Consider the following 25833-nt stretch of genomic DNA (forward strand, 5'->3'; position numbering starts at 1 on the left):
GACCATTGATACTTGTGAATATCTCTAAGGATTTTATATGAGGAATCGACTTGAACTTGATTGGAGAACATATATTTAGCTCTCTCTAGCCAAAACCACAACCACATACACATACCATCAAGGATAGCTTTGAGAAATATTTTATTCCATCCATCTCCCAACCTCCTTCCCCTCCTAGATAAAGAAATTAAAGATTGCTGTTTTGGGACTGTATGTACAAGATGGGTGAGAAAGACAGTTTCTCCAATGACCTGCATGATAATACTGATTACAAATAGCCCAAAGTCTTTTAAAATGTAATTTAGAGAAAGCCATAATCTTCCAAATCACAAACCATGTCTCCTTGACTAGAGATGGAACACACTGGATATTACCTTAGAACATGGCAAATAAGCTAATAAGGTTTTTAGAAGTGAAGTATAGGCTAGCTAGGAGTAAGAGAAATGGTGAACCATTAAAAAAAATGCTATTACTATATTTGCTTGAACCTAGAATATATCCCTTCTTCCTGAGAAAACCAGTTCCCTATTCACTTAGCAACATTGACATCTACATGCAAATTGTGCATAACTTCATGTGCTTAAAAATATGTAGGGGGGAGATGTTTTATTAAATAAAGGATGAATTAAAATTTGAAAAAAGGGGATCCCTGGGTGGCTCAGCGGTTTAGTGCCTGGCTTCAGCCCAGGGCATGATCCTGGAGTCACAGGATCCAGTCCCACATCGGGCTCTCTGCATGGAGCCTGCTTCTGTCTCTGCCTGTGTCTCTGCTCTCTAACTCTCTCTCTCTCTCTCTCTGTCATGAATAAATAAATAAAATCTTTAAAAAAATAAATTTAATTTAATTAAAAAAAAACTATGCAAAATGAGTGATATGAGAAATAGAATGTGTCCAAATTCTTTAGTTGGCTTTGGTGTGCTACCCTATAGAATAACATTTAAGACATGACTTCCTGAGAGAAGCCTTTGAAATATTTTGGTTATCCCACCTTTCCATATGTATTATCATGGAAATAGCTAAACTAATGAGTGAGGATAAACTCATTGTTTGATGAGTGAATGTGCAAAATAATGAACTACATATGGAGAGACTAACAGACCAAAATTAATAGTCATATTTCTGAGTTTATGGGTCCCTTTCATCCACTATCCTTCTATGTTCTGAACCAATAAGTCACCCAATAACACAGAGCTTCACTGAGCCAGCAGCATTTTACTAGTGACCATTGTCTTAATTTTTCCACTGTAGCCTCTATAGTCAATTGACAATCAATATTAAGTGCCTATTTGTGTCTACATTGAGTACTGAACATGATAAAAAAGATATAAAAGGACTCTGAACTAATGAGGTTTAATATCTACTTGTATAAAGAAGAAATATAAAAATAACTAATATATATTACTATGATAGTAGTCACCACTAAATCAGTGGTATGTACAAATTAATATCAGATATATGAAAACTCTTATTATGTTAGAATAACTTGGTAGAAAACAATATAATATAGGTATTGGGGAATTCATAAAATAAGTTGAATGTACAAAAATAAATGAATTCGGGATCCCTGGGTGGTGCAGCGGTTTAGCGCCTGCCTTTGGCCCAGGGCGCGATCCTGGAGACCCGGGATTGAATCCCATGTCGGGCTCCTGGTGCATGGAGCTTGCTTCTCCCTCTGCCTGTGTCTCTGCCTCTCTCTCTCTCTCTGTGTGTGACTATCATAAATAAACAAAAATTTAAAAAAAAAATAAATGAATTCAACCTCAGTAACAAGGAAAATGTACTTTAAAACAACAAAATATAAATTTTCATTCACAGAGTTGGCAAAATCATAGATTAATTGGTAAATAATATCAAATGTTGAAACTTACAGTTTTTGTATAAATTGGTAAAGTCTTTTTGTAAGGTAACTGGCAGTGTCTCTCAAAATTAGAATTATAAAATATTTGACACAAGAATTCCAATTGTAGGGATTTAGTCCTGAAATTATCAGAATATGTGTCACATATAATATCAACACATTCTGACAAGAATGTTCATTGTTTTACTCTATGAATGGTAAAAAAAAAAAAAAAAATGTGAACCCAACTAAAGATCTTACAGTAAGAAAGTGGCTAAAAAATGCATAATTTCCATTATGAAATACTTCAAGTTGTTAAAAAGAATGAAGTGGGAGTTTATGTATTATCATATAATCACCTATGGAGCATATGGATAAATGAATAAAGTACATTACAGAACAATACATATGTTTATGTAAATTAACATATCTATTTCATATTGCATACATATGTATATATGCAAATACACAGAAAGATGCCTCAAAAAACATATTCTAAACTAGCAAATGGTTAGTTCTGAGAAAGGGAATGAGAGGTGGGGAAGAAATGAAGGGACACCAGAATGTTTTGTATAATTCTGTACTGCTTAGAATTTTGCCTTGTGAATACATTCACGTAAACTTGTTTTTAAGGCAAAGATGTGTACAATGGTACAGCGCACATGGGCTTGATAAAGCTGCATCATCAAAGTATTGGGGTAAGAATGAGAGATTAATGGATTAGTCAGTAGAAGGAAAAACAAGAAGCTTAACAAAATCATTAGAAATAATATATATAGGACACAAGTTTTTGAGAATGAAGCTAAGGCAACCAAAGAGTACCAAGAAATGCATATGTTCCTTGTGCAAAATTATAGAAACCACTATTAGATATCAGGTCTTCAATGGAAGTTAAAATATGCTAATTAAGGTAAGCTATTTGGAGTATACATACTATTATAGGGGAAGACACCATGATGGATGAAAAAATGGATGAAGTCACTGGGCTAGCAAAGCATCTACTATGACTCTTGGGCAAAAAAATACGTGCATGATCTGAGGCTCTCTTTTCTACATTTTGAAAATTGAGCATGTAAACAAACAAGTAGAGTTTCAGGTAACACACGAGGCCAAGGTCAACAAAAGCAGAAGGCAGCATGCAAACCCGCACAGAGTAATGGTTCCAGAGCTCACGAGTCAGCATCAGCAAGTAATTCGAAAGCTCACGTGATATTGGAAATATAAAATATCAAATATATTTAAAGCAAAGGTTAAGTAAGAATGGGATTAGCAGTAGCACTGCGCTGGGGAGAGCATCAGGGGAAGTAGGACACCATCAGAGAAGCAAGAATGTGAGCTGGATCAGAATGGACGTGCTACAATAGCCATATTTTGAAACAAGTGTTTTCCACAGGTTCCTCACTGACCAGGAGTCCTAATACCAGAATCCTATCAAATAATTTCTGAAATTCTCTGCATCTATTTTTGCTTGTCAAGCACAATTGGAATGTATATATTGCTTACTTTATCTCAGTTAATTGTGTGAGTTGCCACTCAAATGATTCTTATCTTTCTTAGATTTCCTACTAAAGAATCACTTCAAGATTATTACAGGAAAACCTCCCCTTCCTAGTCAAGATCCAAGCTAATAAATGAGAAAATACTTGGGATCCCTGGGTGGCGCAGTGGTTTGGCGCCTACCTTTGGCCCAGGGCGTGATCCTGGAGACCCGGGATCGAATCCCACGTCAGGCTCCAGGTGCATGGAGCCTGCTTCTCCCTCTGCCTATGTCTCTGCCTCTCTCTCTCCCTCTATATGACTATCATAAATAAATTAAAAAAATATATATATTAAAAAAAAGAAAGAAAATACTTAACATTTTTTATACAATGTGCTTTTACAAAGTTCCCCTTTCCCTTGTAACCTCCACTTTGTTACTTATTTACCCTGCTACAAACTTACATTCTAAGACTTGCCTGGTCAGCTCACAGGACAGATATAATGCAACGAGGAAAGGAAAACACAACCATGTTTCCCAACCCTGAAAACTCACACCGGAAGCATTCACCTTGGAAATGATGACTTACGAAAGAAGCTTTGAGCCAGACTGAATTGTAAACCAATGACTTTAATCACCTGCAATAATTTACTTGGTCTTCAACAGCGTCAATCACAACAAAAACAGAACACTATAGAGAAATTCATGCCCACATCCCCATATTCCTTCTGAAGTTAAGAACCACTTTCTAAAAAAAAAAAAAAAAAAAGAACCAGTTTCTAATTCTAAATCCATGAGTTTCCTTTATGAGTTGCTGACAATGACAGTAATTACAGATATATTCATCCAAGATCTGCAAATATTTAAATCTAATACTAAGTCTATTATTTTGATTTAGAGTATACTAAACATATTTTGTTTTTACCTGACAAAAGATTTAATGTCCCTATGAGTAAAAGATAGATTTATACAGACTGTAGGTTACCCAAATCTAATTTTCTTTTCATTCTATCAGATTTGTCCTTCCTGGTCATCCTTCAGCTTTGATCCTGTGGTACCTTCTATATTTTTTTTTCCCAAAAAATACTTCAACCCCACTGCTAATAGAATCGGAATAAATCTCTATATTTCATTGCTATCCTCACAATACTTTTCATTCATCTCATTCTTCACACAGAGTGTTGTGTCCAAATGAGAGTGTTGCTGTGGTGGTGGTGGTGGGGGTTGTTTAGGTTGTTTAATGGTGGGGAGCCGAGTTTGTATCTTCAGGGTCTGGTGCATAGTAGTATAAGCCCAATAAATGTTTGTTAAATTGTTTGTTAAAAAGAGAGCTGAAGTTAGTTTACTAAATACCCACTGAGGCAAACAATAGCTATAAACACTTTGAATCGAGGTATACTTTCTATTATTCATTAACTTTCAATTATCTTTTTCTCCTCACTATTGAGAAAATTGGACTCCTCTGCAATAATTTAAATTTCATTTATTTAAAGTACTGGCAATAATAATTGTATCATTAGGTGTATTTTACTGAGATCTAATCTAATATGTTTCATTTTTTAAATATCTGCATTCAGATACTATGCACTGGAGTTTATGAGTTTCCAGGTGTCCCCAACACTGATATTCATAGCTTAATAATTAAGATTTTAGAAAGGCGTGAGCATGCCATAATTAACTTAAAAACTAAATACTGCACTGAATATTCATCTTACTTTCACTATAGGGTATGTAGTTTGTATTTTAGATTAGTGAACTGTAGAATCTATTTTAAAACATAATAAAACTGGCTTTGAATTAGGGATGCTTCCCAAACACTTTAAAATTCACTTTCAACTCTTAAATGCAGTGCTATAATTCTAATAACCAATAGCAGTTAACTATCTCCCAAGGAAGCTACCCCATAAAATGGCATTATGAAGGCTTATATTCCACAGGCATTTTTCATGTACATGCTACAGCCTCTAATATTACTAGACAATGAAAGATAATATGCCTGGGTGAAAAATGGCAAAATAGAAACAAGCAATAGTCTTGAGTCCCGAATGCTTCTGCAGGGGACCCAGAGTAAGAATTAATACTATTCAATGATCTTACATTTTAATTGTCCATAGTACTGTTGAAAAGTTGTTTTAGGTTAAAGTAAGAAGTTATTTTACTTTGCTATGAAGCTAGATTCCTGAAATGTGTGTGCAATCCAACACGGAAGATCATTTTAGCAAGTGTAATCTGTCAGTGTAGCTTGAAAAAAAAAAAGTCTGGATTTGAAATGACAACAGACTTTCTACTCTGCCGTTTGCTTGTTATATGACGCTTGATAGTTCACTAACTCTCTGAGTCTGGTTCCTCATCTACAAATGAGGGAAGCAGCATACTCTTGCCAATCTTAAAGTGTTGTTGTGGGGATTACATATGTTTAAGTAAGTGTTTTCCAGACCATGCTGTTGAGGGGGGGTGTGTCTACAAATTTCCAAGCAAAAAAAAAAAAAAAAAAAACTGGGACACACATGCTTATAGATAAAACAAGGCACAAAGGAAAGTATGTGTGTGTATGTGTGTGGGGGGGTACTTTTCTGATTACCTACATGACAGTACTCCACGTAAGAAAATGACTGCGATCTTAACAGGAGTGTCAGGAACAAAATATACAGGCTTTCTTAAATCACTTGGAGGTGGATATTTTCCTAGGTAGCACAATCCTGGGCAAGCTATTAATTTTAGAAAGAAGAAGTCATAGAGGATATGAAAAAGAAGAGGGATGGCATGAGAAAAGCTTGAAGGAAAAATAAAGAATGAAAGCCAGAGCATCATAGCTCTTACGCCTCATATGGGAGGGATAAGCAAAGCCCCTTGGAACACAAAATAAGGTTTAGTGGCACTAACCACAAAATGAAATAGCAGATAATAAAACTGTTCTTAGAGAGATTAAAATGACAAGGTCCATTTTGTAGAAAGTCTTTTCTACCTAAACTGAGTCAACTCTGGTTCAAGCCACATAAAACCTAGATAAATCATGCAGTAAAAGCACTGATCGCCAATAGAATTAAAGGGTGAGGAGAGAACAATGTTAACCTCACAGTTAAAAGACAAACATAATGGCCAACTTATTGGAAAAGGCATGAAAAATGTGCTGAAGGAATACTGTTAAGGGTGGGAGAGAATGTTGATCTGAAATGTACGGGAAATTAAAAAGTAGACATCTGAGAATTAATAATTTGCCGAGCAAAAGCTGCTGTCTATTCTAACGTCTGACACATTATTTGGCCACACTTGCAGCACCAGTAACCTAGAAATCAGCAGTGGCATGACTGGAAGGCTGGCCCTCTTTAAATTACTTTGATTTATAGGCAATGCAATAACTAACGTGACAGAAGTAACTTCCTCAGTCTACAGACTTCAGAAAATTGTGTTCACCCAGGGTGCATCTTCTAGGTTGGCTAAGGGAAAGGAGGTGAGAGGTAAAGGATATTCCATTCACACCTATAAACTGGGGAACACATATATTTGAGATAATGAGATAGTAGTCTGCACTTTTTTTTTTTTTTAAGTTGGAGTGAGATGAACATGGGGATTCTATTATAAACTATTTTCAGAAGTGTAGTTTTGTGGGCAGAGCTGCCTCAATATCACAACTTGTTCATTCTTTCCTCTAGGTCTCCCATTGTCTGTGCACACATATGTGCAAGCTACTGGAAATTGTAAACTGATGTACTGGGGAAAGGGAAGTTCCCAGTACTTGCCCCACAAAGAACTAAGGTAGAAAGTTGAGCTAAAAAGGTTCATAGAGGAATGCCTTAGACATTGAATTCACACTTATTTTACAGATGTTATCAGGAGGTGCTTCTGATGTGGAGGAATGAGTGCTGGATAGAGAGGACACTACAATGTCCCTGACTTCTAATATACTAGTTATATGACATTAAGAAAATGTCCAGCATTTCTGATTCTTAGGTTCACTGTGCACAAAATAGGAACAACAACAGCTACCTCATAGGGTTATTGAAAGGATATTAGAATCCATATAAAAGATTAAATGTTTTGAGGAAAATTCGTTATACACAATAGGGGCTTAATAAACACTGGTTTAGAGGAGATACACACATATATGCATATGCATAGATACATATATACACACATACGTATACGTTCAGAACTATAACCTAGTTCAACTCTAAAGTTACTCTTCTTTCTCCCACAAAATCATTCCCTTCCTATTAGCAATTTTTACTATGATAACCAAATTATAATTATTGGGAAATATGTTACATACAATATTTTTATATGTTATTATGTGACATTTAGTAGTCATGATAAATTCCATGTTCACAAGGACCATTTTTCTGTTTACAGAAAAGACATGTCTTCCTTGACCACAGTTAGTGTGAAGACCAGTTGTCTGATAAATGGTCATAAGACACAAAAGGAAGAAGCATTTTGGCTTTTCCCATTCCTGGGAAGGTACCCAAAAAATAACAAAAATAAAAGAAACCCAAAATACTACTGGTACTCATTTTTTCCTGATCTATCCATTTACATCACCTCTGAACTCAGCATCTTCACTCAGCACAACCATTTAGAAACAGTTTAGTACTAAACTTAACAGAAAATGCAGTACTTTGGCTGCATTTAAGGGGGAGCATGAATGTAGGAGACCATATGGCCTTTAAGGGAAAGTCAAAGAAATACAGTATGCTCAGTCTGGAAAAGAGAGAATTTTCAAGCTGATGATGTAATGACTACCTTTTAAATAAACATAAGTGGTCTTTTGAAGTCAACGAAACACTATGGGGTAGGAGGGTTCAAGGTGCCTTATAAGAAAGTGAGAACTGTTTGTGAAATTGCAGTAGGTTGCCAAGGAAAGGAATCTCCTTTTCTGGGAAGATTTAAGATTAGGAAAAAAAAAAAAACCAACAAAACTCTGATATTCATCAGAATTTACTCTGTGGATAGAAAGCAGTGAACTGTACTACCTTCGAAGTCCCTATAACTCTTCAACTGTACCCCAAGCCACTCCTTGTGAGAGAAAATCTATTCCAGCAGCGTTGCAAGCCTCAGATCTCAGCCTGATTGTTACTGACAATGTCTGCAGATGAAGAAAGACAAGAAGTCACTGGCAGAAATGAGATCATTAGGATTCTCCAGAGAAGACAGACTGTTTTCATAGTTTTAACTTTATTTTGTCATGACTACTCTGTATTTCTGTACAATGAGAGTATGGCTTATTGGTTTAAGAATAAAATTTGAAACAACTAATCTTCCAGGAACCAAACATTTAATCCTGGCAAACTCCACATCAACATGACTTTTTCCAAGTCTTATTAGCAAAATTCTTTGATCAACTGAATCTACTACATATGACTTTTATAGATAAGTCCTTAGAGACTGAGGCTTAAATGTCCCTGCCATGTGGATTCTAGGAGACTCCAAAAAGTGAGTAGTATCTGACACAATCTCTGGGATAAATACTAAAAAGGAAGACAGTATATACATACATACATGTATATAAATTAAAGACGACAGCTGTATATTTTATAAGATTTAGTATATTCTGTTTTAAAAAAGTAAGGCATTTCAGGCCAAGAAAGTTGCCTGGAATTATAAGTTTCATCAGTTTTTATAAGAGATGTAACTTCCCTGAGGATTTTTTTTTTCCCCCTGAGGATTTAAACACAAAACCTTTCTGCCGGCATTCTACATACTACATTTAATACACTCGATTTAAGTTTTACTTGTGCTGTTATCTTGAACAATTCTCTAAACATTGTCAAGTAAATTTCCCCAAATTTCTTCCCATTGTTCCTGGTTGCATATATTTAGAACGGAAAATTGGGGTAAAGTTTCCAAGGAGTTGCATCACTGCTTTTATATTTTTTTGCCAAGCTACAGAAGAGAATTCCATGTTTGCATTGAAAATTTGTCTGTATGTATTTGAAAACCAAATGTGTAACAAATAGATATAATTCATTACAAGTAAACTCAAATTTTAAAACAAAAATCGCAATTATAAAATGTGTTTAAAATCCAACCTACATGTCCCCTTCCACAGACATTGTTTTATCTTGAAGCATTTAAAAGGAGAACCAGTCAATCTGGAAATGCTGATGGAGGTTGCGTTATATACATAATATGCTAAGTGATATGAGGAAAATTATTTGTATGAAACTGAATTAATTTACTTAATGCTTAGTGAACATTTTCTATATATTGCACACTTTTCTAGGCATTAGGAATATCACAATAAGTAGGACACATTACAACTCACCAAGTTTATAATTCAGCTGTGAGGAGAACTCAGAAATCTGGGGGACCATCTAAACAAAAATTAGGTAGATAAGAAGTTCATGTAATGAAGAGAGTAGGAAATATACTTCCCTGTCAACCCTAAAATTCAGGAGGAGGTCTCAAAATCAGGAAAATCTGAATGAGGCTATATGGATAGGGTGGTTTGTTTATTAGGTGAAGGGTGAACTACCCCATAGAAGATGAAAAATCATCAGGCACTAGTTAGCGAATGATCCTGCAGCAAAACTAGAGTCAGGCCAGGGAGGTAACAAAGCAGTGTCTTCATCAGGAGGGTAGCAGTGGGTATCAAGAAAAATGCCAAGGAAGATTCTAATACAGCTGTTTCTCCTCCTCCCTCCCTCCTCACCTCCCCATCCTTTCCCTCCTCTCTCTCTTTAACATCATTGATTAATCTTCAAAGAGGTTAGTAGTCCGGTAATAGTAAAGATAAGTTGTGGGCTGGGGAAAAAGGACCCAGGTAGAAGAAGGGGTGAGTGTGAGAAGAGTATTGATTTTGTGCCACTGTTAAATTAAGGCTTCGTCTGGGAGAATGCTATGTGCTTCCCATTTTCCTCTCCCACATTCCTTTGAAGCTAGGTTGGAGTTATACCATTGCCTTCCAGTCTTGTGGGCAGAAGAGTTGCATAGGTTTAAAAGATGTCCAGAGAAACTCCCAGCCCTCTCCTCCTCGCCTTGGGTACCTTGGAATCCAATATATATATCCAATATATATATTGGATTATATATATATATATATATATATATATATATATATATATATATATATATATATAATCTCCACTCTCTCTCTATATATATATATTTATAGCTACAGGACAGATGAAACATGTCACACCAATAGAAAGCTTTTAAGTCACTGAGTGTTAGGGCTAATTTGTTTCTGCAATCTAGTGTTGTCTTCCCTAAGAGCAGTATGCTTCTCCAAGGAATTTGCTTACAAAAATTATTTTCACAAAGCTGGATTATCATGGTTGAGAATAGACATGCCCGGTTATTTATGCTAATAGACTGCAACTACTATAACCCTCACCTTCTATCTTCTAAACTCTTACTTTGTGCTACTATTACTTATTGTTCTATTCACTTGTAAATAAACCTATGAATTCATGGTAATGACATTTTGCTGAAAAGTTGAGTTTTACAAAAGAGAATAATCTCCTTCAATTTTCTTCTTTAAGCAGCAACGATGAAGTATCTTAGTGGTAATCTTTAATGATCATTGGTTTCAATAAATCAAAAAAAATTGCCCCCAAAAAATAAAAAATAAAAAATAAAAAAATAAAAAATAAATAAAATAACTTGCCCAAAGAAAAAGTCTGAAACTTTCCAGTGAAATGATCCAAATTTTAATGTAAATATGGAATGAATCTCAGATTATTATTATTAATATTTGCAAATAAGAGCTCAGGGAATAAACATAGGTGGGTTTCAGTAAAAAAAAAAATCTTAAATTGTTTTCCCTTCTACATAAAACAGAAATTTTAAATAAATAATAAATGCTTAAATACAAAAAATGTGTGGAATTTTGGCAGAGTATCCTGTAAGATCTCTCATCTCCTTTTCCACTCAGGAGATTTTATAGTACAACTGATCATGCAATTCAGGAAAAAACAAAACAAAACAAAACTGTGCAGCCAGCAAGTTCTGGATTAAACACAAGCATCCTGACTTTTGTGCTGAGAGGGAAACATCCAACTTTGGATCGTATATAAGACCGGACCTGCAATGAGAATGCCTGAGTTCTTGACACAACTCTTCCACTAATTAAGCTCCTAATGTCATAGTATCGAGGCATTTCACTTGTGTTGTTTATAGTAACTGATCCTTCCCAACAGCAGACTGGCTTTCAAAGTCAAATACAGGTATGATGTCTTCATGAATCCTTTCCAGGAAAAATGGATTATTCTATTCTTGTGTTCCTACACTCTCCTGTCCAGAGGTGTAACATAGCACTAAATTTTGGCATCTGATCTCCTTATATATTTGTTTCCCATTCCATTCTGTGAGTCTCTTGAGGTCAAGGATCATATCTAGTTGTTAGGTTACAAACTCCTATTTTAATCTGTGGGGCATAGAACATGTTCAGCAAATTTTCGTCAGGTGAAAGAATGAATGAATATGCTCATTCAGATGTTATGGGGGAGCAGGTAGGCCTGGCAGACAGAGACTGATTTGAAAACAGGAGCTGAGTAGAGGAAAAATCCTTAGATACAGCTAAAATTGCCAAAGCCTTCAGGGACTCTGCGTCCTGTCTCTTCGGATCTATTCTGGTCATGCCTGAACTGAGGCAGGGACTGGATCCCTGTGCCATTTCCTGCTCTTAGCAATTCTTCTAGCAGCATTTAAATCATTCTTTCAATGATGATTTTTTTGTTGTTTTTGTTTTGGTTTTAGTTTTCAGTCTTTGACAAAATCAAACCACCTAAGAATTAGGAGCAAAGGAATTTAGTCGTAGGCAGATGAAATCTCCAGATGTAATTATTTCAGAAACTGGGGTAGACTAAAATTCTAAGTCCCTCCTCCAGGAGGGACTGGGTTTAACTGGGACTCAGATCAATTCATGACATGAACTGCAGATCACTTACAGCCTTTCAAACTGAGTTTAGGACTGTGTTTGCAGAGTTATCTTGAGGACAAGTAGGAGCCTGGCGAGAGAAAGACAGACTGTGAGGGAGGTTGCGGGTAATCTGAGCGGGGGAGGGGGGATTGCTGACGATGAAGCAGCAGAAGGCACCATTTTGTGTTTTTTTGCCCTGTACTGCATGAGGGTGTCGGTTAGGTTTTAAAAATAAGTTGATGAGGTAGAAGGGTGAAAATACTGAACATATGCAAAGACATATTTGCATCTGTTCCAATGAGTTAGTTTGAAAGCAGAAAAGAGAAATGGTTTTATAGAAACAATTTCAGGTAAAGAAGGATTAATATTACTTAAGATATCTTAAGTATTTCTCTGAATGGAGTTCAGATAACTAAGGAAAGAAAACAGGGCTTGGTGAATGGGTTGGTTTTATGTTAAGGAGGGAATTTGCCATTTCACACTTCTTGGATTTGAATTGAACTCAGAGCTATGGGGATCTAGAATTCTGGTCCTATACCAGTGGCTTTGGCATCACTTAGGATCTCCCTTCTCAGGCCCTAATTCAGACCTGTGGAAGTTAGAAACTTGGTGATAGTGCTAGGCAATTTGTGTTTTCACAAGCCATTCATTAATTTTTGATGCCTGGTCAAGCTTGAGAACCATTTGCTTAGACTAGGCTGAAAGTTGGTTTTAGGGAAGACTACACATGAGGAAATATTCCATATTGCCTAAAATAGCATTTGCCAAGTAGTCGATCAAATAATTTCAGTTAGAAAACAACCTAAATCAAGAATGCCAAGATAAGTAGTAAGACACAATAATTAGGTAGCCAATCTAAAATTAAAAAAAAAAAAAAAAGAGTTGAGGAATGCAGCAAATGCATTGAATAATAAAGAACGTCAAAGCATAAGACATACTATTAGGGTGAAATCTAGAGTAAGAAGCGCTCATGTACATTCTTACTAGATCCCCATTACCTGTGACCATAACCCTGATTACTCCAACTTGAGATTCTATGATCAGTCTAAAATGCAGAAATGGTGATGATGTCTAGTGACTTTGGCATCTCCAGATTTGTCTAGTAAGAGTAGGACATAGTGAAGAATAGGAGAGGTGCAGATGTTAAGTCTAGAGAGGCAGAAGGGCCAAATGATTCAAGCCATGTTAAGCCTTTGAATTTTGTCCTAAAAACAAAAGAAAGCTTTGAGGAAGCTAAGGAGTGTATTGAAAGATCATATTTGATTATTTCAAATATTAGTATGGCTACCATGCATAAAAAGGATTAGGATGGGGAAGTAACAGGGGAAAGAAAACAAGGGAAATAGATTTTCATTGCAGTGGTCCTTTCAATTCATACAACTTAGAATTATTAAGAGAATATTCAAAGAACATTTGAAGTTAGAATATATTCAAAGAATGTAATAAAGTCATAGGAAACATATAGAGGTTAAGAAAAACATCCAGTGAGTCAGTTTGCAAAAGAGCGTACTCCAAAACCACATTCATAAGATATGACCTTCAATGTCTTTTAGATTTGTTCTATTTTTCCACTAATCTCTAACTTTTCCAAATATCTCCCATAATGTTCCACTTTAATTTATAGTGTAAAGAATATTTCTGAATATGAATATTGATTGTTCGCTCAAATCCAGTTATGCATGCAGATGCTTGTTTCTGCCATCGTCAGTCTGAACATTCTGTAAGAGCTAGGCACTTTCAAGGGCTATTGATTATACATTTAAATAATACTAATTGTTAGAACAGTATCAATGCTTGACTGTACTATGGAGAAGAAAAATTAAATTGGAGTTTCTCAGGCTTGTAGAACATTATATCCAACAAGTTTCTTTCTCAAAAAAACAAAATATCTGTCATTTAATTTCTTATATTTCATTCAATTTGTCAATAGTATATTTACTGGAATCACAGTGTTAAAGCTAATGTATAAGTCCCCATATTTTTATAGACATAAATCTTTAAAAGTAAAATAAAAAAATAAATTATCCCTAGATATATAGGAAGGGTTGTCACTTATAATACACAACACCTAGTTAAGTTTGACTCCCAGATAAAAAATAAACATTTCCCTAGTATAAGAATATCAAAAATATTGCAGGAGAAATACTTACACTAAAATTACTTAGAGTTTACCTGAAATTTAAATTTAACTGTAATTAGTGTCCTGGATTTTTATTTGCTAAATATGATAACCCTAACTAACATGATTAAAGCATTTAGTTGAGGTATTTACTTATATTACTGGTCTACATAATTTCTCTGTGCCATTGAAAAGCAGTATAATAGCACTGAGTGTTATATATGAATGATGAATCCCTAATATATACTCCTGAAACCAATATCACACTATGTTAACTAACTAGAATTTAAATAAAAACTTGAAACAAAAAAAAGTGGCATAGTGAGATATTTTTGATCAAATGACATTTTAAATATTTAGAGCATGCGAACTATGTAACTATTGATAAAAAAAAATGTTAGATGTTTTAAAATCAAGCCTGGAGCTGATTCTTTTTTATAAGGATGTATTATTTATACTCTAGTTTGAAGTACCAGTATTAAAGTGGTTTCTGTTTCTATTTATATTTAAGACGGTTTCATTTCCATTATATATTAAATAATATGCAGATCGGATCCTAACATACAACTTCCCTCAATTTTACCAGATACGAGTCCCAAGAAGACATCTCTCCACCTCTTCAATTTAACTCCTATTTAGTATGGCAGTGATATTATCAAGCTCCTGACTGCTGTCTCCTTATGGAATTTCCATTTATGCTTCCCCATTGAGAACATTTTCTTCAATTTCTTAAGAGCAATATTAAAAAGAGGAACTTGGTTTCAGAAAAAAATACTTGATTTGGAAGCTATTTTTTATAGAAATATTTACATAAATAAAGCCTGGTAATTTTATGAAGGAGATGCAAACAGAAAAAGTAGTTATTTATTCTAGACTTTGTTTTGATAATATGATTTATTAGAATAGTGTTGTATGTGACTGGATACATGGATTTCAAGACAGAATATGGATAAACATAGTGACACATTTGTTTCCTTGATGTCTTATTAGTATCATTGATAGACAAGCACTTTTGAGGCTCAGTCATACTGATGATTAGGCTTCAGACCAAGACAGGACACACAGAGTGTAGGGAGGATGACAATAGTTATCAAGCTGAGAAGTTTTTTCTATTCAGAGAATGTTAGAACAAAGAAAACTTGAAAAATCTTCAAGTTTATTCTTTTCCTTTTAAATTAAGATAGCTGGTTTAAATTCAAAGGTTTTTTTTTTTTTTTTTTTTCTTTTTGAGATTGTAAACTTGGGAGATAGACTCCAAGTCCTCCAACTCTCAATCCACCATTTTGTCACTATTCCATAATGCTTCCATCTACTCTATAATCAAATGTATATCAAAAGAATGGCTGTCTTTTGCCACAGGCAAGGGCTCCTTGACAGGTGGCTTCCTGTAGTTCCTTTATATGCTAAAGGATACTATACAGAAAATGTCAGAGGTGTCTGTGGGGTAGAGTAATTATTAGGCTCTGAGAACTGGTGTTGCTTCCCTATTCTAATTTCCCATAATGTATTTATATAACAAGAGAATAGAAGGCCTTAATCAGAATTGTACAATGTTACAACATGCTCCTTCAATATTCCTGCCTCAGGAATTTCATGAATAAGGCATCTGACGCGTCTGTGAGGTTATTGGACGTTCACGCCAAAGCAGCACTATTAGTTATTGTTCTGAGACTTAAATTCTACCAACTGAATCCTCAGCTTGGTGAGGACATTGCTTCTGATATTCCAGAGCTGTGCCATTTTTCGTAATGCTGTAATTTAGAGGATTTATTAGCAGGCATGTTGCAAGATCATCGTGTGTGGAGTCATGATGAAGCCCTCCAATGGGGACTAGACACGGAACCAAATTGACAATTTATAATGGCCCAAGAAAAAGTCCAGGCCAGAGAGACTGCATCAATATGTGTCACAGAAATGAAAGCAGCAGCTTCTAACACAAATTCTGCTCATAATACAGGCATAGCACTCTTGGCATCAGCAGAACACTGTAAATGCATGTCCTGTAATATCTACAGATTCAGTCAGACATATTAATTCTTAGTTAAATTCTAGATCTACTTGCATATTCTAGTACACAGGCTTTGCAAAAGAATGGACCACTGAGATTACACTGTGAATCTGAATGAAGTGCAAGATATGCACGCCAGGCAGTTTTCATGATATTAAGTGATCTTGATTCTATGGCAGTACATCAAACTCAGATGGTTGAGGCTGTTACCTCAGTATAACTAATGCATCTGATCAAGACTCGGGTCAATCTATCAATATATGAAGACTGAGAATCCAATGAGTACTAAGCATAGAGAAACCAGGGGGGAGTTTACAGCACTAGTGGTTTATACTACTTTGTAAAGCCACTTTTCACAAGCTTTTTTCACAAGATTCATTGTTACAGTTGTTAAGATATCATGTATTCTTCAAGTTTACAACAATCACAGAGTTGTTTTGGGGGTATTGGATACTCATTGTGACTGTTTCACAGAGACACTCTAAGCATAATGGAAAGGAAGCCAGTCAAAATCCTCTTGGGGAGGAACTGAAAGACCACTGAGAATCAAAGCCATTCAACCATAGGAATTGGCGGACTCCTGTGATTACAGTAAGCAGGATGAGGGTATTAAGTTGGAAATAAGACTTTAAATTGAAAGGGGAAAAAGGTAGTTAAGTCTAAATATTTTATTACATGAGGTTTTCTCAAACTGATCGTGCATTTGTTATAGAATATATAATCAGACATTCTAAACAGAGTTTTACAAAAAAGCTGAAAATTTTGGGAGGCCACATAGTCTCGGAGTAGTGTCTTGACAAATAGAAGCCAAGTTAGGACTCCTTTGGTTGAAAGTAACCTTATTTGGGTTGCCTTCAGCTAAAGGGGCAATTTATTGGAAAGATGCTGGGAAGAGGTGTGCTCTTGAGCCTCTGGAGCAGATTCAGGGCTAGAGGGGTCCAGCGATCCTGAGAAACTTCATCTGTCACATGTGTTTCCTCTGCTCATCTGATTGCTTCTTCCATTCCACTTGCATTTCTCCTCAGGCACAAAGTAGGGCATAACCTCCATTTGTATCTAGGGCTCTCTCAATTAATTAGGTCTGGGAAAGATGTCAGTCTAACACTGAACCAAAGTGTACCCAAGTTTAAAGTACTCTTGGGAGTCATGAAGTGTCACACTCTAAGACACACATTTCTCATTTATTCTAATTCTAAGGACAGAAGTACTACCTTAATTCTGTTCCCCCTACATGGAGGGCTAGAAGAGTGTAAGCAAGTTTCTCTTTCTCTCTTTTTTTTAAGATTTATTTATTTATTTGAGAGAAAGAGAGAGCACATGAGTGGGTGGAGGGACAGGGGGAGACAATCCCCAAGCATACTCTCCCTGGAGCGTGGAGCCACACAGGGGGCTCAGTCCTACAAACCATGAGGTCATGGCCTGAGCCAAAACCAGGAGTCATATGCTCAAATGATTGAGCCAACCAGGTGCTCCTCAAGCTCCTCTTTCAATATTCAAATTATGATATATTGTCTTGGCGTTATATAAATGAAAGTAGAAATTAAATGGTTATATGTTAAGGATATGTTCAAAGCTGATAAATTACAAAACCTACAATGCAATAATATTTTTAGTGCAGAGGCTTGACTGGAGATAGCCTTGAATGGTTTTACAGAAATAAAAAGTTGTGCTGTGAAAATTCTCTGTTCTTGCTTTACTAATTACCAATATTAATAACACAAATTCCAAATCCTATATATCAACAAACTGGAAGGGAAGGGTTTTGATTTATAGTTTATTGAATAAAAATGACTTATTTACACCTTTATCTATGTTTGATCTAATTGCCCACTATTTTCTCAAGCAGCTTTATATTCAGTCTTTTCATACTAAAATAATAATAATTAATAATAATAATAATAATAATAATAATAATAAATAAAACAATATAAAACCAGATTTTTACAAGATCGAATATCTTTAACTCCCATTAGGATACATGTTGGTGGATTAATAAGGAAGGAAAGTTGCATTTATAGCTAAGACAAATCTTTGAGTTTTATAGAGTCCTTCTTGATGCTATCAGACTAAGTGGAAACCTTTCAATTTGCATAATACTGCAATGACTATTCAGATTAATACATTGTTGGGTCCAGTTTTAGACCTAATTAATCTACATGATATGGGGGCCTGCCTATGGATATTGAAATATAAAGAAATAAAGATACGAGCTCGTATTGCTTTCAATAGTTTTGATCATCTATTATTTAACAAGGATCATAATGAATTACTTATTTGCTTTCATTGTATTGGTCTACTGTCAATATAAAATATTCTGCTTAAATGTAGAAGAACAAATCTATGGAATGATATATTTCTTTGAAGATGGAAAGTTCTTCAGAAATCATATAGACCCACTTTGCCATTTCATAGCTAGAGAAGGTCAGGACTTGCACAAGGCTGCATAACCATTTACCCTTAGATTTTCATTATTACTCTGCCTAGTAAGAGACAGATTTCTAAATCGTTGTATGCATGCATAAATATATAGTTCTAAGGATGAAATAGGTCTTATTTATACCAATATAGTATTCAAAAAAAATCCTTATTTTTTTGATGAAACAGTTCCATGGAGCTTACTAAGGTCCAGGTGCTGTTCTGAGAATTTTTCATATATTAACTCATTTAATTATTATGAAAAACTTATGAAGTAGGTTTAATTTTTACATCTATTTGTGTAAATGTAGAAACGAAGCCACAAAATGGTTATGTGACTTGTTAAAGTTACACCGCTACTACAGAGCTGAGCCCGGAATTCTAGCTTCAGAAGCCACACTCTTCAACACAACATGAAGCTGCCTCCCTAATGTTAAACAGCAGTTTCTAGCTATAATGTGCGGATGTCATACAAATAAGGATTACTCAATTTCTTGTCATCTGAAGGGATTCCTCATAGAATATGGGAGATAAATGTTTCTTCTAGCTCTGATCCATGGTCTACAAGTACTGTAATCATCATAAAGTTATTCTTGGGCAGTATTTAAACACATGTATCTCAATATTGAAATTTGAACATAAGATTGCCATATTAGAAATAACCAATGCATTTCAAAGTATATTTTTTTTTCTTTCTATATCCAGTAATGACTTAAATATAGCTAATTAAAAGACAGTTTTATCCTCTTAGTAATTACCAAATTACATTGCGTGCATTTAATATCCAAGGTTTACATATCAACATTTGCTTTTAAATATCATTTCAAAACTGTTCATATTCCATTGACAACTTAAGTGATTAAAGTTTACATGAGCTGATAATTTTACAAAATCCATATATATGTATATAGAGTACACAATACATAGTCACTGAATTCCGACAATCCTTTTTTGTCTATCTACTGTGTCTGGCTCTATGGACCATTTCATATAGATCTGATACTAGATACATAAGTTAAATGCATACAGGAGTGAGGTAATAGAAGGGGGGCTTAGAAGCATATATAATCCAGCACAAAGATGAGGTGGTTCAATGTAAGAGAAAACGAATTTATAAAAATATTACAAATCTTAATGCCAAATTGTATTTCTAAGCCATTTGATGACAATGATCTTAAAGCCTAGTATCCTTTATATAAAACTACTGTTTTATTTATTTTTATTTTTTTAAACTACTGTTTTAGAGAAACTTTTCAAAGTGGATCTTTGTATTCTACTAATTTTAGAAGGAAGTTTTTTGAGGCCCAAAATAATCACAGTGTACCTGCTTAACAAAAAGGAAGCATATGTCATATTTAGTTAACAACGTGAAATGTTTGTATCTAAGGTTGTGGAAGTTACACAGTAAATGACCAAAAGAAATGTAAAGTTACACATAAGATAATACGTTCAATCTTGAAAGGCCATTCATAATTCATTTTCTAATGTAGATTTCTCAAGACTGAACATTTAATTCTTGATGAAGTCTGTCTTATGGATCAAATAAATTTTATTCTTGGCTATGAATGTACTTTAACTCAAATATCCAATTTTCATAAAGAGTTCCTATTATGAATAGCAATTGCCATCAAATGAATTATATTCTATAGGTATGATGATCCATTAGAGTTCAAATTAACTAAATTTCAAGGGCCTCTGTTAAGTTACTCACACTATTGTTAGTAAAAGCCTGTCATCGTTGCTTCAATTATATGTCCCTCTTCTCAGTAATTTATAACTAATTAATTTGAGCTGAAACAAGGGCCAAATTTTAAAGGCATCCATGAGTCCAATTTGGATATCATCGGAGGCTATGCAAAAGTAGTGGGGTTTTTTGGTGAATTTAGGAATAATCTCTGTGTTATATATTTATGTTATTGTTGGCAACTGATCCATCTGTAGCTTTAAAAGCACTAAATTTCCATGTAACTTTCCATGTATTATTGTCTTTCTGAAATAATCTTTTGTTAATGAAAGCATCCTCTCTTACTCAAATTAATATTCTACAGGTTACTTTCTCAACTGATACCTTCAGCCCTATTTCCTACCATTAAGTGAAGTCTAGATGATGTTCTAGAAGGTTTCGTCATCCACAAATCTGCCTAGCAACTGTGTTAAATACAGTACAACAAGTGAAAATATTCTTGTTGAAATGCTAATTTACTTCTTCTGGTATGATTCTATTTTTATATCAGACCCAAGCAACTGGTCAAAGAAACTATTTCATTTCGTGGGGAAGAAAATTTAATATATACCATTTGAAAGGAAAAAAAAAGATTCTCATAGGGATAACAAACAGCTTCTCAGCTAGAAGTTCTGGTAACCTAGACACATAACACTGGAGATAATAGTTAATAAGTGAAGGAAATGTAGCTGAGAATGTTTCATTGTAAGAGGATATGTTAATGTCAATATCTCCACATGAGTTAGTTTTCAAAACAATAAAATTCAAACCTTTCTGGGCTTGCTTACTGCAATGCTATGAGACCTAAGTGGATAACATGCAGTGGGGCAGGCGTAACGGTGTGGTGAAGGAGGGAAGCGGGGCAATTCATGCCCAGCCTAAATGACAACTAATACTCAGCTCTTGCTGTCCATTGGCATGAAAGAACGGAGCTGCTGTGTTGCCAAATTTTCTAATGCTTTTCAGTCACTCAGAGGTCCACAGTTTCACTTGAAACCTCCTGGTTTTTAAGTCTGAACAATTATCTGGATAAAACTTACCCAGGCCAGCCAGTCTTTAGACTGTATTTGACCTGCATGGGTACGGTCTGATTAAAGTTATTATTTAATCAAAATGTGGTAATTTGTGTTTTTATAATAATCTTCATCTCTTAAAGGAAGATGCTTAGAATTGCAGCCATTACCTAAATCTTATCTGGAACTTCTTTCTTCTTTGTTCTCAGAACTTTCATACTTCTGTGGCAGTAATTGGTCATCTTTAGTCTTGTGTCATATCTATATATATATAATTTCTCTCCTACATAAACTTTTAAGTAGAAGGAAACCTTTAGATTTATATCACTGTGTTTGTGTGAACATATATAAATATGCTTTTATTTTTTTCCAAGGCACTGTCTCATTGCCACACATTCAACAGAAAGTGCTTAACAACGCTTGCTGAGTTGAAGCTCTCTGCTCATACTTAATATAATGAAAGAAAAAAACCACTACGAGCTTAAAAATACCATGGTTTCTCAACGTCCATGTTGCTTAACAAGAAATCACTTTTATTTTTCTCAGCACTAAGGCATTATCACAGATAAAACCTTCTTCCCTGCTTGAATAAGCTCATAATCCCATTCTATTTTATGTGCAAATGCTTTTGGCCTCGTCTGTTTCCTGCGATTTGAAATAAAGCTGAGAATTTTACCCTCTGTCACCGCCATGTATTATATACCCTAAAAAAAAATCCAACATAATTAGAAATTACTCTGCAAGAGAAAATGGAATTTTTTTTCTATATTGTCTTCAGATGTTAAACTATTTAATATCAGGTCCCTGCTGTACTTCCTGGCCCCAGTCACTGATGGAGTGTCCAAGATGTGTTAAAATAGATGATATATCATTTTGGGGTTTGGACATACAAAATTTTGATCGAGACAAAGTTCCTTTCCTGAGATTTTTTTCACAAGGTAGCAGGAGACAGATATGCAGAAAGGAGCCACAAAGTGATAATTGTCTTGCTTTGCCATGAATGGTTACATGCTGGTATAGAGACAAGATCAAGTCTGCAGAAAGGGCCTCAGAGAAGCAGGGAGATTTGAAATAATATATCTTAAAGAATTCTTAGCATTGGCAGGCACGATGTGGGAACAAAGTAAGAGAAGGAAAAAAAATCAAGGAAGAAGAAAGAATGAGGAAAGGCATAGATGTAAGAAAAGGCATAACATATTCAGAGATTTTGTTCAAATAAGAGCTGATAGCTCCTTAAAAATTAATACTGGTGATATGAGTCATAAACGGAACCAGAAATTATGGGAAAATCCTTGAAGGTATGCTAAGAGGGTTCAGCAAACTGGCACTGGTTAGCTCCCAGTCATACCTCCTGGGACTGTCACTCTTATATGGTCATTCATATTCATTCTAGACTTAGCCACATGACTTTTTTAGCCATTGGGCCACTAACCAGCACATTATAAGAGTGTGCAGCAGGGTTTGGCTTGCTTCTTAGAATCCATCCTTAATCTAGGCTGGTCTCCCTGTAGGAACTACAAAGAAGGAATGACCCAGCCATCCTGGCAACCTGGTTCTCATCTTATCCATCAGGTGAATGCAGACACACAAGTGCCATCATGTGAGAACAGTATAAGAACTGCCCGGCCAAACCACAGAAGTACTAACTTTTAGAGTAATCTGTTATTCAGCAACACAGAACTTACATAGGGTTAACAATTTTTATCTGAGCAATGGACAGTCATCATAGTTTTTGCATTAACTCCTTTTAAACTTGAGCTATCACAGGGCAAATATAAACCATGGTAGATGTGAAGGACAAGTTAGGCCTGGGTGAATGGATACCAGGGGACAACATGGAGCACCACTGCATTAGTCCAAAGAAGAGATAATAAGTGCTTATCCTAGAGTAGAATTCAGCAAAATTTTCTTGTAAAGAGCTAGATAAGTAAATATTTTAGGATTTTCTTACTATAAAGTCTCTGTTGCAACTACTCAATTCTGCCATTGTATCAAGGATGCAACTGTAGAACATATGTAAATGAATGAGTGTGGTTGCATTCTAATAAAACTGTATTTGCAAAAACAGTCATTGGGTTAAATTTATACTAAAGCAAAAGCTGAGGGAATAAACCCAGATGACAGATAGCATTTGTAGTTAAAAATAATGTGTGGTGGGCAGTGAGGAAGAAGAAAGAATCAATGATGACTTATAAGTTGATAACCAAGTAGATGACACAGGTGGTTACTGAGACAGAAATGACATGGACAAAGAAGGTTTGGAGAAGGTCCAGTTTGGGACAACTTGAGTTTGAAGTGAGCCACTAGGGAGAAGAATACACTACTTCCTTGGAAATATAAGTATTCAGGACTAGATTCAGGAGGAATATATTTGAGAGTCAATAACATATAGGTGGAATTTAAAGTCAGGAGTAGAAAATATCAAATCATTTCTCTAAACTGCTACTACAATACTTGGCAAAAAGGAAATAACAGAAGAAAAAAATCACAAGTAAGCTATGCTTCTGGTTTTCATTATATTACAGTAAAGGAGAGCGCTGAATGAGAAAATGTGAGGTTTGAAAACTAGGACCTTGAGGAAATTATTATTAAGATGTAAAGGCATGGACAAGAGATCAGCAGAAGAAACTAGAGTGGTTATCAGAGGACAACTCCCAATGAAAATGTTATCCTGGAATAAGGAGTATATTTCAAAAAAGAAGGGATAGCTGTCGATGTCCAATGGTATGGAAGGTTCCAATAGGTTGAGCCTGGGACAAACCCTTTTTAGGCAACAATGTTGTCTTGAATGATTTGGGAAAGACCAGTTTGAGAAGGATGGGGTTTGATTATAATACAAGCCCACAGATTTCAAACTTTATCTCATGGTGGCAAATCTCATGGCTTCTGAGCTGTTCTATCCTTTTATTTTCATACTGACCTATCTAAGCAATTTTTTCTTTTAATCCGCCAATATACTTTCATAACCTTCCATTAATGCCTTTCAACTTGTCTGTGATCCAGGTTGAGACAAATCAATCCCTGGTCTCAGGGAATGATCTTGATATGGGTGTATGATCCAAAAAGAATCCTTCCTGAAACTAGTGGGAAACACTCTATTGCCTTTTTTGCTTAAATTACTCGTAGTCAGGTTTCTGTTCCTGGAAGTGATCTAACCCTGACTTGCACACCTCCAGTAAGACAAACTCTAGGAGAAACACATTAATGTGCCACGTGATCCAATTAGGGGTAAACATTGAAACAATTTAACCCTGGTACAGTTTTCTTCATTAAATACAATAGCATTCCCTGATGGCTTTCTCCTAGTTAGATGCCATTGGAAGTCTCACACTGCTGCCCTCAGCTCATTTGCTTTACTTCCAGATTTTTTTTCTACTGAGAGTGTTTCCTCTTTAGATTCATGACTATGGATAAGGTTCAAACTAATAGAAAAGCAAAGTTCCTGAGGGAAAGAGGCCGCTTCTCATTGTTCTTCATTATTTACATATTCCCCTGTATGTTTCCGAAGAAACACTTAACATAATTTACATTTTAATGAACTACCACACTGTACTTACCAAATGCTTAGTGGGTCAATAGCAGAGGTCTCATTTTAGGAATCCGGAAAAAAGCTATAATCAGAATGAGAATAAACTACAGCATCTGCGTCACTGGCACAATCAGATTTTCATACTTCAATTAGGGTTTCCATTATGTCCACGTGTATTCTTGTACTGTTATTTACTTGGTATGTTACTTTAAACCAGATCACTCTGTTTGCTTAAATATATGTATTTTTGAAGGAAATATTACATCACTTCCATAAATGGAAAACATATCCCTTGACAAAAATAGAAGGTAAGTTGAATACATACATAGTTATTAAAAACAACATGCTTTTTTTTTTTTTTTTTTTTTTTTTTTGGTACCACCTAAAGATGCTTCTATGTCTCCACATTTGGAAAAACTTGTGGTTTTTGTGCTTGTGGGAACAGGCTTTAAGCCCAGTGACCTTATGTTCAATCTCAGTTTTATTTCTTACTGGACCCTTCTATTTTTACCCACAGAAATCTCTACTGCCTCTTCATCACATCACATTTTAATTACATATTTAAGAATATCAGGGTTTCTACTTTGCTCTGGAGCCTAAGTCCTGTGAAAACAGGGAATACACTTCTTTTCACTCCTTTAGCACTGGCATATAGTATGTGCATATAGGCATCGATAAATGGATGGATGGATGGATGGATGGATGGATGGATGGATGAACAAACTAATCTTTCTGTGCTTCCCTTTTCTTACCTAAATTCTGGAGAAAACAAATTTTCTGTGCTTTCATTCCCTTCTCTAATGAGAAAACAAAAAAAAATATTTTGAAGTGCTATGATATTAGAGATGATA

The 25833-nt window shown here is 35.1% G+C and overlaps 1 protein-coding gene and 1 long non-coding RNA gene across 4 annotated transcripts in view; both read right to left on the reverse strand.

The window, feature by feature from the left end:
• LRP1B (LDL receptor related protein 1B) overlaps window positions 1-25833 on the reverse strand; it is a 1825680-nt gene that overhangs the window by 1333550 nt on the left and 466297 nt on the right. The gene's annotated exons all lie outside the window — the stretch shown is intronic.
• The window catches only part of LOC140611943 (uncharacterized), a 106465-nt gene that overhangs the window by 45802 nt on the left and 34830 nt on the right, over window positions 1-25833 (reverse strand). The window contains exon 2 of one of the 3 annotated variants that reach the window (XR_012013257.1): window positions 25011-25064. The exons of the other annotated variants lie outside the window; for them this stretch is intronic. This is a non-coding gene — a long non-coding RNA (uncharacterized lncRNA). The remainder of the gene's footprint in view (window positions 1-25010; window positions 25065-25833) is intronic. 3 annotated transcript variants of the gene reach the window in all.

This window comes from Canis lupus, chromosome 20 (assembly GCF_048164855.1).
Source record: "Canis lupus baileyi chromosome 20, mCanLup2.hap1, whole genome shotgun sequence".
NCBI lineage: Eukaryota > Metazoa > Chordata > Mammalia > Carnivora > Canidae > Canis > Canis lupus.